The sequence below is a fragment of the Podarcis tiliguerta genome (assembly GCF_965153285.1).
Source record: "Podarcis tiliguerta genome assembly, chromosome: 5".
Classification (NCBI taxonomy): Eukaryota; Metazoa; Chordata; class Lepidosauria; order Squamata; family Lacertidae; genus Podarcis; species Podarcis tiliguerta.
In genome coordinates, this window is record NC_139538.1 from 90,450,136 (window position 1) to 90,466,974 (window position 16,839).

The 16,839-nt window shown below is 45.0% G+C and overlaps 1 long non-coding RNA gene across 1 annotated transcript in view; it reads left to right on the forward strand.

Moving 5' to 3' along the window:
* Positions 1–16,839, forward strand: part of LOC310677781 — a 350,943-nt gene that overhangs the window by 280,291 nt on the left and 53,813 nt on the right. The gene's annotated exons all lie outside the window — the stretch shown is intronic.

Sequence of the window (16,839 nt, forward strand, 5' to 3'; positions counted from 1 at the left end):
CTTGGGTGTGTATCCCTCCCAGCCCCCCAGCCGGGGGGAACTGGGGCTCATCAGGGTAAACGGGATATGGGGGTGTTCTGCAAGACACAAGTGTAGCAGGCAGCCAAGACCATATCCCCACACGCAGGGTAGTTCACTGACGACCTTTCAGTGTATGGCCAGTGACACCCATATATATAACCCCTTTAAGAGGGGGGCCCTAGAATTACCGCCACAGGGGGGTGAGTCACCACTTCAGCCCCCCCCCCATATAGGGAAGACTAAAGGATTCCACCCAAGGCCATAACCGGCAAAGTTGTGGCGAATTGCTACAGGGAAGACAAAACCTGCCAATGCAGGATAATTTCTTCCCGGTCCTTCAACAGCAACCAGTCAAAGACCGTAGCAGCGCCCGCTAAACAGGAAGAAAAAGTTAACCTGCAAACAAGAAACATTAAACAAAAGGGAGGGTGAATCTCCAGAGCCAACTGCCTGGCTATTGTTGACTCCATCCCCTATTTATAAATGGGGCTGGTCCCACATCCCAGCAAGAAACTAGATTACTGAGGCTGGGCATGAACCTCCAAAAATTAACACTGAGAGGCAAGCCACTCCTGTTGCCAGTAAGCTCCCTGGAAACTCTAGCACCACACGCGGTCCCGCAAAGGGCACCCACAATGTAAAGTGTGAGTGCTCATTGTCTGAACATCCTAGAATTGCAGCTGTGTTTGGAACAGTCTATGTATTGAGACATCACCTTGCCAACAAAGTCCGTATAGTAAAAGCTATGGTTTTCCCAGTAGTGATGTATGGAAGTGAGAGCTGGACCATAAAGAAGGCTGATCGCCAAAGAATGGATGCTTTTGAATTATGGTGCTGGAGGAGACTCTTGAGAGTCCCATGGACTGCAAGAAGATCAAACCTCTCCATTCTGAAGGAAATCAGCCCTGAGTGCTCACTGGAAGGACAGATCCTGAAGCTGAGACTCCAATACTTTGGCCACCTTATGAGAAGAGAAGACTCCCTGGAGAAGACCCTGATTTTGGGAAAGATGGAGAGCACAAGGAGAAGGGGACGACAGAGGATGAGATGGTTGGACAGTGTTCTCGAAGCTACCAGCATGAGTTTGACTAAACTGCGGGAGGCAGTGGAAGACAGGAGTGCCTGGCATGCTCTGGTCCATGGGGTCACAAAGAGTCAGACACGACTAAACGACTAAACAACAACAACATGTATTGATAGTGGCTGCTATGATCCATACAGATAAACCTTCACATACGTTTCTTGCAAGCATGTGTATGCTTCAAGTTTCTTTCGGCATAGCGTTTACTGAGGCACCCGTATCAATGAAAATCTCTGTTGTTCATGTATGAATTTTACACGGTAGTAAAACAGCTCACGCTGGTGTATTGGGGATATAGCCAATGCGTGTGGGCCACTAAGGTTGTCCGTGGTTGAGAGATCAGCTCCCTTCGAAAACGATTCAGCATTAGGATCAATTGCAATAGGATCAGGATCAATTGCATTAACAGCTTTCTGTGTCTTTGGATTTCTGTCGTGGATGGCCTGAGAAATTGTTGAGATGTTGGTCTTTGCAAGCTGTAAAGGTAAAGGTAAAGGTAAAGGGACCCCTGACCATTAGGTCCAGTCGTGGCCGACTCTGGGGTTGCGGCGCTCATCTCGCTTTATTGGCCGAGGGAGCCGGAGTACAGCTTCCGGATCATGTGGCCAGCATGACTAAGCCACTTCTGGCGAACCAGAGCAGCACACGGAAACACCATTTAGCTTCCTGCCGGAGTGGTACCTATTTATCTACTTGCACTTTGATGTGCTTTTGAACTGCTAGGTTGGCAGGAGCAGGGACCGAGCAACAGGAGCTCACTGTACGCCGGCTCCCTCGACCAATAAAGTGAGATGAGCGCCGCAACCCCAGAGTCGGTCACAACTGGACCTAATGGTCTTTACCCTTTACCTAAAAGCATAGCATGCAGTCATGCCAACTCAAAGGGATGCAATATTCCCCCCCCCCAAGGCTTTTCCTGGACTCAACAGTAAGCCACAGAAACCGTGGTAGGGTCTACATCTTGCAATGGCGAACAGATATTTAAGAACTCACACAGAGCAGTATGTGATCTTCTGGACATTGGCAGAGACCTACTTCACTCGCAAAGCCTTCATAACTGCTGCTTAGTTAGTAGGCATGTGAGTTTTCTTATTTCCTCTTCCTGTTGTGCATAAGACTGGTAACAGGGAACTAGACCTGCTAGGTCTGTTGTCCCCGCCTCTCCCTCATTTGATGCTCATGATTCCCATACAACTGTCAGCATCGCCTTTGAGCCAGTGCCACGAACTGGACTCATCCACTTCAGCCCCGACTGGGCTAGGCGAGCTGGGTAGCACTTCCAGAGACCACCTTCTGCACAGGAACAGGTCAAAGTGCTGTGGACTCACAGCTTAGGGTTGTGAGCACCGGATTCACTTCCACAAGAAGACAGTCGTTGCACAGCAGAGTATAGCAGAGTATAGCAGAGCATAAACGACTCGGAGAGCAGCTCTGTAGAATATCTTCTTTATTCTATCTACAACTATAATACACAACTATGTACAGAGCTAAATGAGGTGTAAACGAAAAATGCTGAACTGCACTGAGTGTCTGCAGCTGCTCTTAGCAGCAACCTTATCTATACACACAATCTCTCTCTAACACTCAGTCTCTCTCTCTGTGACACTTTGATGTGAGGCAGGAGCGGAATAAGTAGAGAGCAGAAACCGCCCCTCCTCTCTGGAGAATCAGCAGAGCACATCAGCAGAATCTTGGATATGGGAGGGGTGAAATCTCCTCAACAACCTGAGGGCCCCACATGGATAAATGGCGGCAGAGACAGGAAATGGTTTCTGTGCCATGGAAATAGACTGCAGTACTAGAAAGAGTGCTTTCTTTCTGCTCTGTGCTGGACAACAAGTCTTCATCCCCCTTCCAGATGCAGGAGGGGACGATGATGATATGAAAGCAAAGGAGGCACTGACAAAGTACTTTTCTCCAAAGAAAAACATTGATTTTGAGGCGCATAAGTTCCATGCAGGGAGAATGCATGGATGAGTTTCATGCACATTTGAGAAAGCTTAGCTGCTTCCCGGGGAATTCAGCAATACTGAGAGGGAGCTGTGAGTTCGGATATGTCAAAGGATATCTTTGCTCATGTGGGACGCGGGTGGCGCTGCGGGTAAAACCTCAGTGCCTAGGACTTGCCAATCGAATGGTCGGCGGTTCGAATCCCCGCGGCGGGGTGAGCTCCCGTCGTTCGGTCCCAGCTCCTGCCCACCTAGCAGTTCGAAAGCACCCTTAAGTGCAAGTAGATAAATAGGTACCGCTTTATAGCGGGAAGGTAAACGGCGTTTCCGTGTGCTGCGCTGGTGCTGGCTCACCAGAGCAGCTTCGTCACGCTGGCCACGTGACCCGGAAGTGTCTTCGGACGGCGCCGGCTCACGGCCTCTAGAGCGAGATGAGCACGCAACCCTAGAGTCGGACACGACTGGCCCATACGGGCAGGGGTACCTTTACCTTTACCTATCTTTGCTCATACCACAGGAGGGTAATTTTGAGGGCTTCAGATCTGCCACTCCCTGAATGCCTGGGCTCTTCCCACACTACAAGATGGCTCAATAAATAGAGGCCTGCACTGCTGCTTAATCAATTATGATTAAGTCTGTGGTGGGGAGAGCTAAGGTTCAAGCTGCAACAAACACCAGTAATTTAAACACAATATCAGGATTCTTCATGCTACCACTGGGAAGGAGAAGGAGACTACAGTGGTACCTTGGGTTAAGTACTTAATTCGTTCCGGAGGTCCGTACTTAACCTGAAACTGTTCTTAACCTGAAGCACCACTTTAGCTAATCTGGCCTCCTGCTGCTGCCGCGCTGCTGGAGCATGATTTCTGTTCTCATCCTGAAGCAAAGTTCTTAACCTGAAGCACTATTTCTGGGTTAGCGGAGTCTGTAACCTGAAGCGTACGTAACCTGAAGTGTGTGTAACCTGAGGTACCACTGTATTATTATTATTATTATTATTATTATTATTATTATTATTACCATTATCATTATCATTATCATTATTTGGATCTAAACCCAGAACAGATTACAGGATGCTTGGCAAGACAAAGCACACACACACTTAGGCATTGAGGGGGGCTTCCAGAATCCTAAAATCATCATATTAACTGATCAAATACCATTTCAAAATGATGAAATAGGGTCAGGGACAATACTTGAAAAAACCGGGAAATCCCTGAGCAAATATATATGACAGGCATCTATTGCAGTCATGAGTTTGACCTTTGACCATATCTGGCTGTTCATCTAACAGGACCTTAAAAGGTGTGTTATGCTGCAAGTTTTTAAAATGACCATAAATTCTGAATCCCGTGTAGCTTTGAAAAGACACACACAATCTGTGCATGAGTTGCAGAGGAAACAACACAAATGTCATTTAATTTACATGACAAAGTGCTGCCATTATTTCAGTATGACAGAATGCCACTAAGGGCAATTTCTGAAAATTATTTAAACAATGTAATGAGCTAAATGTCAGCATTAGCTAATTATGTTTATGCTAATTGTTAATTAGTTCTATAATGGAGACAGTCTTAATTAACAATAGTTCCATGTGTATATATGCAGGAAAAGAATGTGCGCGAAGTGGGAGGGAGGAGGGGGGGCTGCTGCTACAAAAAATGTTGAAAGTAATTTAATTCCTTGTAATCTTAAGTGTTTCATTTTAGGCATCAACATGAAAGTTCTCTATGTACTTGGGGGGGGGGTTATGTTACCCATTTTTTGTCAGAATTATAAGGCTCCTTTTTATTATTATGTTTGATTTGCAAAGCATGTGTGTGTGTGTGTGTATTCCAGGTGGAAAGGTAGGATCCTGTCAACATTACTGCATCCAAGATTGCTAATACTCGATATTCTCCAAGAGAATATGGTTAGTATATATGACAGAAAATAGAAATTTATTCGTTCTGCTTGCAGTTGCATGTTGAGACCTTTAAACCTCCCCCTTAAATAAACTCAAATTTTGGTTTGGTTTTTGGCAAAATTTAGGCCACAACTTTATTGACTACAGCACAAGTGGTTGCATAGGCTCTGGTTCAACTTGCTCCCTGCACCATTGCAGGTAGCGCTAGCCCAGGGCACCAGCATAGGTCAGCCTAGGGTGAACACCTAGGTAAGCGGAAAGCTGGGAACAGGCTATCTCCACCACCCAAATGTCTCCCTGGACTCAGGCACAGGCACAACCCCTTCTCAGGGGTTGACCAAACCATCGAGACCCTGGATTCCTTTAACGGAATACCCTTCACATAGAGATGGCGAGAGCGTTCTTCCATCCCTATCACCTGAACCAGTGGCTATCCACAACCTTACAAGTTGTGACGATTTGCTACGTGGCAGGCGAAACCCAAATGACAACAGCCAATCAGCCAAGTGGGGAAAATTCCTGCCGTGCCCTGTCCCAATGACAGATGACACATGCCGGCATAGCAAGGTCAATCGCAAAATGCCCTAAATATAGGGAGAAGTGGGTGGATGTTCCGAATGCACGCGCCGAAAGAGGAAGCTCTGGGTCACATGCATGGGTATATATAGGTCCCTTGATCCGTTTAGCCTGCGTCCCATTGGCCTGATTGAACCCTGCATCAAGGGACCTACCAATCGGGTGTTGTGGCTATCCAAACGTACCCACCCACCAACACAGGGTTAGGTTGCCAGGTCCCACCGCAACACGTGCCCTCTTTAAGGGAGGACCCGATTACACAAGCAGACAACCCTCACTTGCAGGTATCTGTGCCTGCAAACTAATGTTGTTCCTCAATCCAGTTTTTGACCTGAAGGACTTCAGTATTTGAGGTGAGGTCCCACAAACAGGAACAGCCAGCATGATAGCCATGGGGTGTTCGATGTTATCATTTCCCCTTAACTTTATTTTTCAGTTTCTGAAAATAAATATAACAAACAATCACCATGTGTTGTTGTTTAGTCGTTTAGTCATGTCCGACTCTTTGTGACCCCATTGGCCGGAGCACGCCAGGCACTCCTGTCTTCCACTGCCTCCTGCAGTTTGGTCAAACTCATGCTGGTAGCTTCGAGAACACTGCCCAACCATCTCGTCCTCTGTCGTCCCCTTCTCCTTGTGCCCTCCATCTTTCCCAACATCAGGGTCTTTTCCAGGGAGTCTTCTCTTCTCATGAGGTGGCCAAAGTATTAGAGCCTCAGCTTCAGGATCTGTCCTTCCAGTGAGCACTCAGGGCTGATTTCCTTCAGAATGAATAGGTTTGATCTTCCTGCAGTCCATGGGACTCTCAAGAGTCTCCTCCAGCACCATAATTCAAAAGCATCAATGCTTCGAACATTCCATAAGTATACAGCGTAAATAATACAGGTTTGTAGCTTGCCCACAACACATGGAGCAGTTTTTGGTATTTGCACTGGAATGGTGTGGGAATATTATTTAACCATTTCCTTGTGATTGTCAGATCATTCAAACAAACAAAGTTTAAGGGTAAAGGGACCCCTGACCATTAGGTCCAGTCGTGACCAACTCTGGGGTTGCGGCGCTCATCTCGCTTTATTGGCCGAGGGAGCCGGCGTACAGCTTCCGGGTCATGTGGCCAGCATGACTAAGTCCCTTCTGGCGAACCAGAGCAGCGCACAGAAACACTGTTTACCTTCCTGCCGGAGCGGTACCTATTTATTTATTTGCACTTTGACGTGCTTTAGAACTGCTAGGTTGGAGGGAGCAGGGACTGAGCAACAGGAGCTCACTCCGTCGCGGGGATTTGAGCCGTCAACCTTCTGATCGGCAAGTCCTAGGCTCTGTGGTTTAACCCACAGCGCCACCCGTGTCCCCTATTTAGGGGTGCAAAGTTTAGCCCCCCTATTAAGTTCTGCCTGGTGTAGGACCAGTTTGGTAACCTACCTCTGCTTCACCTGGTGGACGTATGAAGAATGGATCAAATGTGAAAATGGGGTGAAGAAGAAAATGGGAATACAAAGGGGACTGCACACCAGGAGAGAGGCTTAAGAATTAAAGCTTGGTAGATGCAATATGTGGGAGGTGAAAGATCCAGAAAGTTATCGCGTGGGCAGGGGGAGTTGGTGGCAGAAAAGGAGGGGGACGGGAAGGAAATGGGGGTTCAAGGGGGGACTGCAGAATAAAAGAGAGAAGCAGCTTCAGAAATGGGTTTGGGACGGTGAAAAGCATAGCTATCAACCACCCCTTATTTGGCGGGAAACTCCCTTATCCCAGCGCCGTGTCCCGCTGCTGTCCCTTATTGATGATGTCCCTTAAATTTCCCGGGTTTCAAAGGAAGCAGCTCCTCTCCCTCCCTCCCTGCTGTCCAGGGAGGAGGGAGGCTCCAACTGTGTTGCTTGGCTGCGTTGCTCACCCAGACTGGGGGGTGGAGCTTGCATGCCGTGTGCCGATCAAATCTGCCACGTTGCCTGGGGACTCGCCTTTGCTCAGCGCTTCCCAGCGGAGAGGTGACAGTGGTTTTCCTTGCTGCATCCCCTTTGCCGGGTTGCTGCACTGTAGGAACCACCGCTTGAGGCTTCGTTTGGCTGCTGGCTGGGCTTTCTGCCTTTGGATTGGAAGGGCTCAGAAGTTGAACATAGCTGTGTTCTGAAAATCCCTTATTTTGGCTGCTGATCCCTTATTTCCGAGGCTGCTGGTCCCTTATTTTCAAATCTGTAAGCTGACAGCTATGGTGAAAAGGGGGCATAGTACTTGAATGAGGTGGGAAGGGGAGTTGCCAAGCAAAGCAAGCAAGGGGGAAAAGCACTCCCCCCAGTGTGTGTGTGTGTGTGTGTGTGTGTGTGTGTGTGTGTATATATATATATATATATAAAGACCATGTAGAGAACTAGTATATGATTCTCATCAGTTGTTGGTCTTTCCTTTTCCCTTCTCTTTCATTCCCTCCACAGTTTAGACATGTATGTGTTTTCTGATAAGAACTTGATAAGATCAGAGAGAGAGAGGTTGCCTTGTGTTTTATGGCTCGGGTTGCGATCCTGTGAACGTTTAATGGGAAATAAGCCACACTGAACACAATGAAAGTGTCTTCTGGGTAAATAAAATCCAGCCGGAAGACTATTTGCTTCAGCTGTCAGCCCCGCCGCCTTTTCTTCTGCGGTTGTTATTTCTGTTCATCGATAGAGGTGCTGCTTTCCCCCATCGTGGCCAATAGCTTTAAAATAAAAATTAAGCTAAAATTCAAAGAAATAACTATTTCTCCCCAATAGCTTAATGCCTCCGGCACACGGTTGCAACACACATCCACCCTAAGGTGATTTGGAAAATTTCTTCTCATGCCTTATAAGCGTGGCACATATAAAACTGCCACCAGCTGCTCTCCCTCTTCAGTTCTTTAAGGCTCACCCCGTGATGGTGGAAAGATGCTTGACTCCTAGCTTGTGAAAACAAGATGCCTGGTTATGCTGAAGGCTGCTGGTAGCTTTAGGCAACCAGCTTGTTCATTCTGCTCAAAGGACAACCCCTTTCAGTAGGTGGGCTAAGATGCAATGAAGGTTCTGAAACTCCCACCTGGGCTGAAGTTATCTCCTTTTTTTAGTTTGTTTTTCCTAGCCCTAGCAATCTGTGGACAACAGGAGATTATTCTGAGGTTGCACCTACAATGCAGGATTCCTTTTTTCCCCCAAAAAAATTATTGGTTTTCACAATATTATAAACAAACAAACACAGAAGGGAAACAAACAAAAATCATAGCCTTGTTAAAAATTACAGTTATTAACTTTGTTAAGTGACTTCCTCGCTTCCCCTTGGTTGAATTTCATTGCATGTCCTTTTAACGGTTTTCTAAATCCCAATTTCTATGAAATTTAACTTAAACATTAACATCCTTAAATCTTCACCTTATAGAATTAAACATATTAATTCATCACTTAACATAAATAAAATCCTAAGCCCATTAAGTATCTGCAAGCTATTTCCAGTTAGTTTAACTTAACAAATTTAACTAAATAATCATTAAATTTATTCCATTCTTCCTGATTCCATTCTTCCAATACTACAATACAGGATTCCTGCAGGATTCCTGCAACCTTGATGCAGGCAAATGTTGTCCCCATCTTCAAAAACAGGAAAAGGAAGACCTAAGTAATTACTGACTGGTGAGCTTGACATCAATACCAGGAAAGGTCTTAGAACAGATAAATAGTCAGTCTGTGAGCACTTTAGAAAAAGGATGCTGCGATTACTAAGGCCCGGCATGGGTTTCTCAAAAACAAACCATGCCAGCTGAATCTCATTTCTTTCTTTGATGGAGTTACAAGCTCAGTGGATCAGGGGGATGCTGTGGACATAGTGTATCTTGATTTCAATAAGGCATTTGAAAAAAGTCCCCATGATATTCTTTCAGAGAAGCTGGTAAAGAGTGGGCTGGACAGGGTAACTGTTAGGTGGATTTGTAGCTAGTTGACTGACCAAACCCAAAGAGTGCTCATTAATGGTTCCTCACCATTCTGGAAAAAATGACAAGCAGGGTGCTACAGGGCTCTGTCCTGGGCCCGTTGTTGTTCAACATCTTCATAAATAATTTGGTTGAAGGTATTGAGGGATTGCCCATCAAATTTGCAGCTGACACGAAACTGGGACAGGGTGGCTAATGGATTCAGCTTCTTCTGTGTACTATATGCTCCTGCCAACCTAGCAGTTTGAAAGCACGTCAAAGTGGAAGTAGATAAATAGGTACCGCTCTGGCGGGAAGGTAAACGGCGTTTCCGTGCGCTGCTCTGGTTCACCAGAAGCAGCTTAGTCATGCTGGCCACATGACCCGGAAGCTGTACGCCGGCTCCCTTGGCCATTAAAACGAGATGAGCGCCACAACCCCAGAGTCAGTCACGAGTGGACCTAATGGTCAGGGGTCCCTTTACCATTTACTTGTAAAAACATTCCACTGGGGCTTAATTTTGCATAGGAAATTCAAATTAAGCAGCAAGTTCCCCTGGGCAAGATCCTGAAATAAATAGAGATGCACAAAAACAAAGTAGTATTCTGATGCAGCTCCCATTCATTTCAATGGAGCATTCCCCCCCCCCTCAAATAATATCCTGATGGATTGTACCTGTGTATCTGTGACAACTGAAGACATGCAATATAGCTACTGCATGAACAAATGAACAAACTGCATTCAGGAAATCCTTGTGTGTTGTAGCTTGCCCAGAGCAATATTGATACTCTATTCTTCTTACACTTAAATGTTTATACCTTAACAAATATATTCTCTGCTGAAAAGACTGCCTGATATAATAGCAAGAAATCTGTACTGAACCCAAGCATCAACAGATTACTGGGGTTGCCTGAATTACTGTATGCTATTACAGTATTTTAGGAACCTGTAATACCCACCATTACTTTCCCATGTGAGAGCCCTCAGACTGACTTGCGGTTGCCATTTCTTCTTCTTTGGCAAATAAATATTGCAGTGTATCCAATACAATCAGCAGAGTGTAACCGGAGCATATGAGTTTTAGCACAGATAATTAAAGCCCAGCGTTCTCCTTTGTAACAATTACGAGTACTTGTGGAAACAATGACAAGGTCAACTTGTGAATGAAAGCATCAATCAGAGATTGTGGTGCCTTAATAAAACAATAACCGAACACTTTGGAGAGGGGCGGCCAACAGACAATGAATTGTTCCCTGAGACATATGTTTTCTTAATGATGTAAATGTGGAGCAATCGCACATTTAGTAGGTTTAACCTAATTAAGACCAATTCTGCCCATTTGGCCCACTTTGTGGGACTCTTTATGCTGAGTGATGAGGACCATGGGTTTCTCAAGCAGAAGCTTATTTTTCTATCTAAACTTCAAAAGCAGAGGTGTACCTAGGCCCCTTTGCATCCTTGGCAATGAGATATCTTGGCACCTCCAAATCCAGGAGAGACCATGGACCAGAAACTGAAAAAGGTTGTACTTTTGTGCTCCGCCAGTGACTTCCTCCATGGCCACCAGGGTCAGGTCTGCTCTCCTCCTCCTCTGTCGGTCCATCCAGCTGCCTTCCTTCCAGAGTGAAGAGGTGTGATCTTGGTGCTCCACTGAGCCTGTGCCCTCGGCAGGGGCCAACCTAACCAGCTCCTAGGGATGCCCCTGTTCAGAAGTCTTTCTAGGATCTTTGTGCTCAAGGGAGTGTGAAGGTACGTTGGGTTGACGTCATAAAATAATCTGAAACAGCAGAAAACTAAATGCAAGAAGTTTAATGCTTCTAAGGAGAAGGGTTTCTTAAAAATGCTGAATAACATACAAACTATCTCATGCACGTCTATTCAGAAGTACGCTTCACCAAGTTGGCTTACTCTGAGGTAGGGATTTAGCTTCCTTCCTTCCAAGGCATGCTGGGGCAAGCAATGGATTTTGTTCAGCAGGAGATGCTGTGCACCTTGCAACTTGTTTTGTAAAACCTGGAGTGGAGCTACTCTAGGCTCTGGAAATGGGACGCGAAAAACACTGAGTGGATTCCCATGACATTGCAGTGATTACTGTCTATTGGTACTACAGCCATTAACTGCTTCTGAGTTTTTTCTTGGCATTCTGATGAAAGAATAGCCATGGTTAAGTCAGGGACTGGGCTGAGGAGGAATGGTGGAGACCCAGAGAAGAAGACGACAGCATAGATTTAGAACAGTGGTTTGCAGAAGGTCACAGTTCGCAGGCTGCAGTGGGGAGAAGCTGGGAAATATTGGGAGAGGAGCAGGAGGAGGCAGAAGCACTAGGGGAGAGACAGCTGACAGACTCAGTGTCTTTAGAAAGCATGTCAGACCCCCCCCTCTCTCTCCTGGGTCCCGGCGGGCATTGAGAGTAGGAGAACAGAAAGCTCAGAGGCCGAAAGCTCAGATCAGCCGATGTGGGGATGACGTATGAGAGGAGAGATGGAGGGGGTGGGACTTATTCAGAGCAACGCCATTATCCAATAGGCAACAGCCTACATCTCTCTGTGAATATTGAATAAAATACCTTGGTAAGAAAGTCTTGTTTTCCTATTTCTGGCAGTCACCCGTTAGGGAGGGGGATTGGATTCCCTGAAGCCTGACAGGTTCCATGTAACATGTGACGGACAGGCAATGATGGGTTGTATCCAATGCTCAAAATCACAGATGGGCAAAGTATTGCTCATGACCAATTTGCAGGCTTCCTACAGGCATCTGATCAGCCACTGTGAAGACAGGATGATGTGCTGCTATTATTATTATTATTATTATTATTATTATTATTATTTCTATTCCGCTTTATATTTTAAAGGGGGGGATCTCAAAGCTGCTTACAACACATTAATTAAAACAATCCAGAATAAAGCAAAGTCAAGCTTCAAGGAAAATATTTCAGATCTTTCTCTGACATTTCGCTTTCCCCGTATTTATCTGCCTACTTAATTTATAGAGCTGTCCCATAGCAGAAGTACCAGATGCAGCGGGCTCAGTTTGTGACGTTAGGCTAGCCCTGCTCATTAAAATTAATGGGCCTAAGTTGCCAGTGTTTCTTAATTGTAAAGGGTCTACTCTGAGTAGGATTGAATACAAGGTATTCTGAAAGAGTCCCTGCCATTTTTTGCATTGAAAGAAATTTACGATGAAATAGAAGCACTTTTTAAAACAGAATATACTGTCTTATACAGTGGTGCCTCGCAAGACGAAATTAATTTGTTCTGCGAGTTTTTTCGTCTTGCAAAGCACCACTGTGTATTGACGGTTTCCCATAGGAATGCATTGACGGTTTCCCATAGGAAATGCATTGATGGTTTCCCATAGGAATGCATTGACGGTTTAAAAAAAAGGCGCAAGACGTTTTCGTCTTGCGAAGCAAGCCCATAGGGAAATTCGTCTTGCGAAGCAACTCAAAAAATGAAAAACTCTTTCGTCTTGCGAGGCATTCGTCTTGCGAGGTACCACTGTATAAGAATAAGAATAAGAAGTATGAAATTAGGTTAAAGGTGTGCGAAAGAAAGCAATAGAAGTGGAAAGAAATTGCAATTGAGTAGATTGGAAGTCTAACACAAAGGTGGGGTGAGGGGTGGTGGATGGTGATGGGAAAAGGAATTATCTGTGGGATTGAGTGTAGGTATGTTTGAACACTTTTAAGGATTGTATGAAATGTATGTTTGTATGCGTGTATATTTGTAATATATGTGTATTAAAAATCCTTTTTAATTAATAATAAAAAATAAAAATAAATAAAAATAATACAGAATATACTGTCAATCCCAATGAGGACTCAATTGAGAATCATTTAAGGCAGAGGGGAACTTTTTTTATGAAGCTGATGACAAGAAACCTATTTTAGAAGGTGGGGGGGATAGTTATACAACAGGGACAGCAGGGAGATTCTAAGAAATCGGTTTTGGGCTTATTCTGGTGGTTTTTGTATAGCATATAATCCAGGCAGAGAAAGATGACGAGCATTGAAGAATTACTGGGTATTCGATTGCTGGATTCTGATGTTTTTGAAGATGCATTGCAACACTTCGTGCATTTTGTCAGCAACAAGGCCTTTATATCACCAAAGTCTCCTATTGCACCGTACGAGCTCATTATTGGTGGTTTGAGTGTCCCTTTTCCAAATACAGAGACACTTCATTAAAAGCTTTTAACATTACCCATATCAAATTCAGCTGGTGAAAGATTGTTCAGCACTCTTAAATGCACGTGTAAGTTTTCACTCTCCTACTTTAACAGGTTCGGCAGTTTAAGTAATCAAACGTTCTGCTTTGCCAGATGAAATTATGGGAAGTGCAATGGAAATGTAGAACAAAAATGCATATAAATTGTATTACTATGAATATCCTATTAAAAACTACGAATGTTAATTCATTCTGTTCCTTTAAATAAAGTTCATTTTGGGGTTAAGAGAAGTGCTTTCTTTTTACCTCTCTATATACGGGTATATTATTAATTAGAAACAAAAAGTTCTGTTTTTTATGCTATTAACGAACTCATACTTATGGCTTTAGCCCTGTTGTGTTTTCAGACATAGTCACATGATCTAGGTGGGTGAATACAGCCTCTGCAAAGGACTGTACACAAAGTCCTGTAGACCGCAAATCTCCCACTGTTCTAGATCCTGCCATCTGCAAGGGTGAGCATGGGTACTTGATACCCATTTGAAAAGCTGCCCCATGCTTATGTTATCCATGCCTTTTTCTCCCTGCACATGCCCCAGGTGAATGAAGAAGCAAGAGTTGCCCTATCACCCAACGTCAATGGGAAAATGTGGATTCACCCTGGCCTTGCTAGCTCTGCTTAATGCAGACTCAACCTGCAATAAACATTATTGTTTTTGGAATGAAACCAGTTTCTCGGGGGCAAAGAGTATGTGATAGATCTAGACAAGGGGTCAGCAACCTTTTTCAGCTGTGGCCGGTCCACCATCCCTCAGACCATGTGGTGGGCGGGACTATATTTGGGGGGGGAATGAATGAATTCCTATGCCCCACAAATAACCCAGAGGTGCATTTTAAATAAAATGACACATTCTACTCATGGGGAAACACCAGGCAGGCCCCACAAAGAACCCAGAGATGCATTTTAGATAAAAGGACATGTTCTACTCATGTAAAAACACACTGATTCCTGGACCATCCGCGGGCCAGATTGAGAAGGCGATTGGGCCGCATCCGGCCCCCAGGCCTTAGGTTGCCTACCTCTGATCTAGACAGTGTGAGGACTGCATGGGGAGGGACCCAAGTACTCATCCTCCATTGATACTAGAATAAAGTATTGTGTGTGTTCATCCAAGGTCTCAGGACAGGTTACAACTGCAAAATATGCAAGTATAAAAACAAAACCATTACGATGATAGAACAAATAAAATTGTTCCAAACTAGAAAGAACAACCATAAATTCAGCAAGAAAGGTATGTCCCCCAAAGCAAACTATCTTACCTGTTGAAAAGTGTGGGTAAAGAGGTGAGTCTTAGATATATATTTTTGGGTTCTTACTGGGGGAAGGGCATCCTCTTAGGATAACTGAAAATGCATCTGCCCCCAACTTCACTTTCAAATTCAGAGACTGGGAAAAAGACAAACACGAAGCATAAAGCCAAGAACCAAAAGTTGTCTCTTCCCTCAAAGGAATGTAAACAGTGATTTTGTGAGGTCCAACAGAACACCACACCAGAACAAAGAGATAGAAAGAGAAAGTGAGAGACCCAAGCTCGTCCTGGCCTGACTATTAAAGTCAGCATAACCTTGACAGAAAGGATAACAGAACCAGTTTGAACCAGCTGTGCTCAGCTTCCCAGAAGGAATAACCCAAACATCAGAAACCTTCTGCCTGCTTCTTCCACATGGAAAGAAACCTTCCAGAACACTCTTGAATTAAATAGAACAGGAAAGATCTCTACACATCAGATCAATACTTTCTGTACTTTACCTCTCTCACACTTGTCCTGGCCTAATGAACCTGCCAGAATCTGGCTCTGATTTCTTGGAATCTGCTTTGTGTGATGATGGCTTCCTTCTGTTTTCAGTCAGGGTTGAGCCCTACAAAACAACCATCTAAGATGGATAACCCTTGGAGAAGGGGGACTGCCCAGGCCTGCAACTGTGACTAGTTACAATGTTGGGCAGAACCCAGCACACTTAGATGTGACTGTGGTGGATTTTGGTATTCATTGTAATTGTTCATTTAGAGATACATTGAATTTGATGGCGCTGTGGTCACTGTTCCATATTGGTTCAGCTACAATAAAACCGGGTCCTGGGCACCATCCCTCTGCTCACTCCCATCTGTTCTAGGACACAGTCATTTGTGGTATATAGCACTGGCAATAAGAGAGTGTTCTGTGCACCCCATAAAGTAGGGGCTGAAAGACACCCTCCCAATGCTACTTTCTGGACTCTGTCCCAGAGGTACAGTGGAAACTACTGTAACACACTGCGCCCAATTCCCATTCCTTAGAGCTGGTCCAAGAGGAAGCTATGGTCAATAATAAGCTCTATGAATGATATTTGAAAACTGCTCCAGATAAGCAAGTTTCCTTGCTGGATTCCTCCAACCAGGTATTGCCAGTTTTGACAACATCCATCACATGTTCTGGGGTGACTGATCCCAGTCCATCTTGCTCAACACATGGTCAGTCTTGTCAAAACTGACAGTGTCAATTATCTGTTTGAGAGTGCACGGGAGAGCATGCATGCTCTTATGTGTAAAGCCGTGCCCTCTTTGCACGTTTCCAAGCACAATTCAAAGTGTTGGTGCTGACCTTTAAAGCCCTAAACGGCCTCGGTCCAGTATATCTGAAGGAGCGTCTCCACCCCCATCATTCTACCCGGATACTGAGGTCCAGCACTGAGGGCCTTCTGGCGGTTCCCTCACTGCAAGAAGCCAAGTTACAGGGAACCAGGCAGAGGGCCTTCTCAGTAGTGGCGCCCTCCCTGTGGAACGCCCTCCCACCAGATGTCAAAGAGAACAACAACTACCAGACTTTTAGAAGACATCTGAAGGCAGCCCTGTTGAGGGAAGCTTTTAATGTTTGATGTATTACAGTATTTTAATATTTTTTTGGAAGCTGCCCACAGTGGCTGGGGAAGCCCAGCCAGATGGGCGGGGTCTAAATAATAAATTATTACTATGATTATTATTATTAAGAATCTGTGGATCCTGATCTTCGTTCTTCTGGGTGCCAGAAGACATGACCCAAAGCACACACAGCACCCAAAGAAGAAAAACTGTTTGAAACAGGGCTGTGCTGAAACCCACCCTCCAATTTGTCACAACTTTTCTTCCCCCTGCAAAGAGGCTTCAATGTTTCTGTCTCATTCTCAGAGCATTTTAGAATTTCTTCATT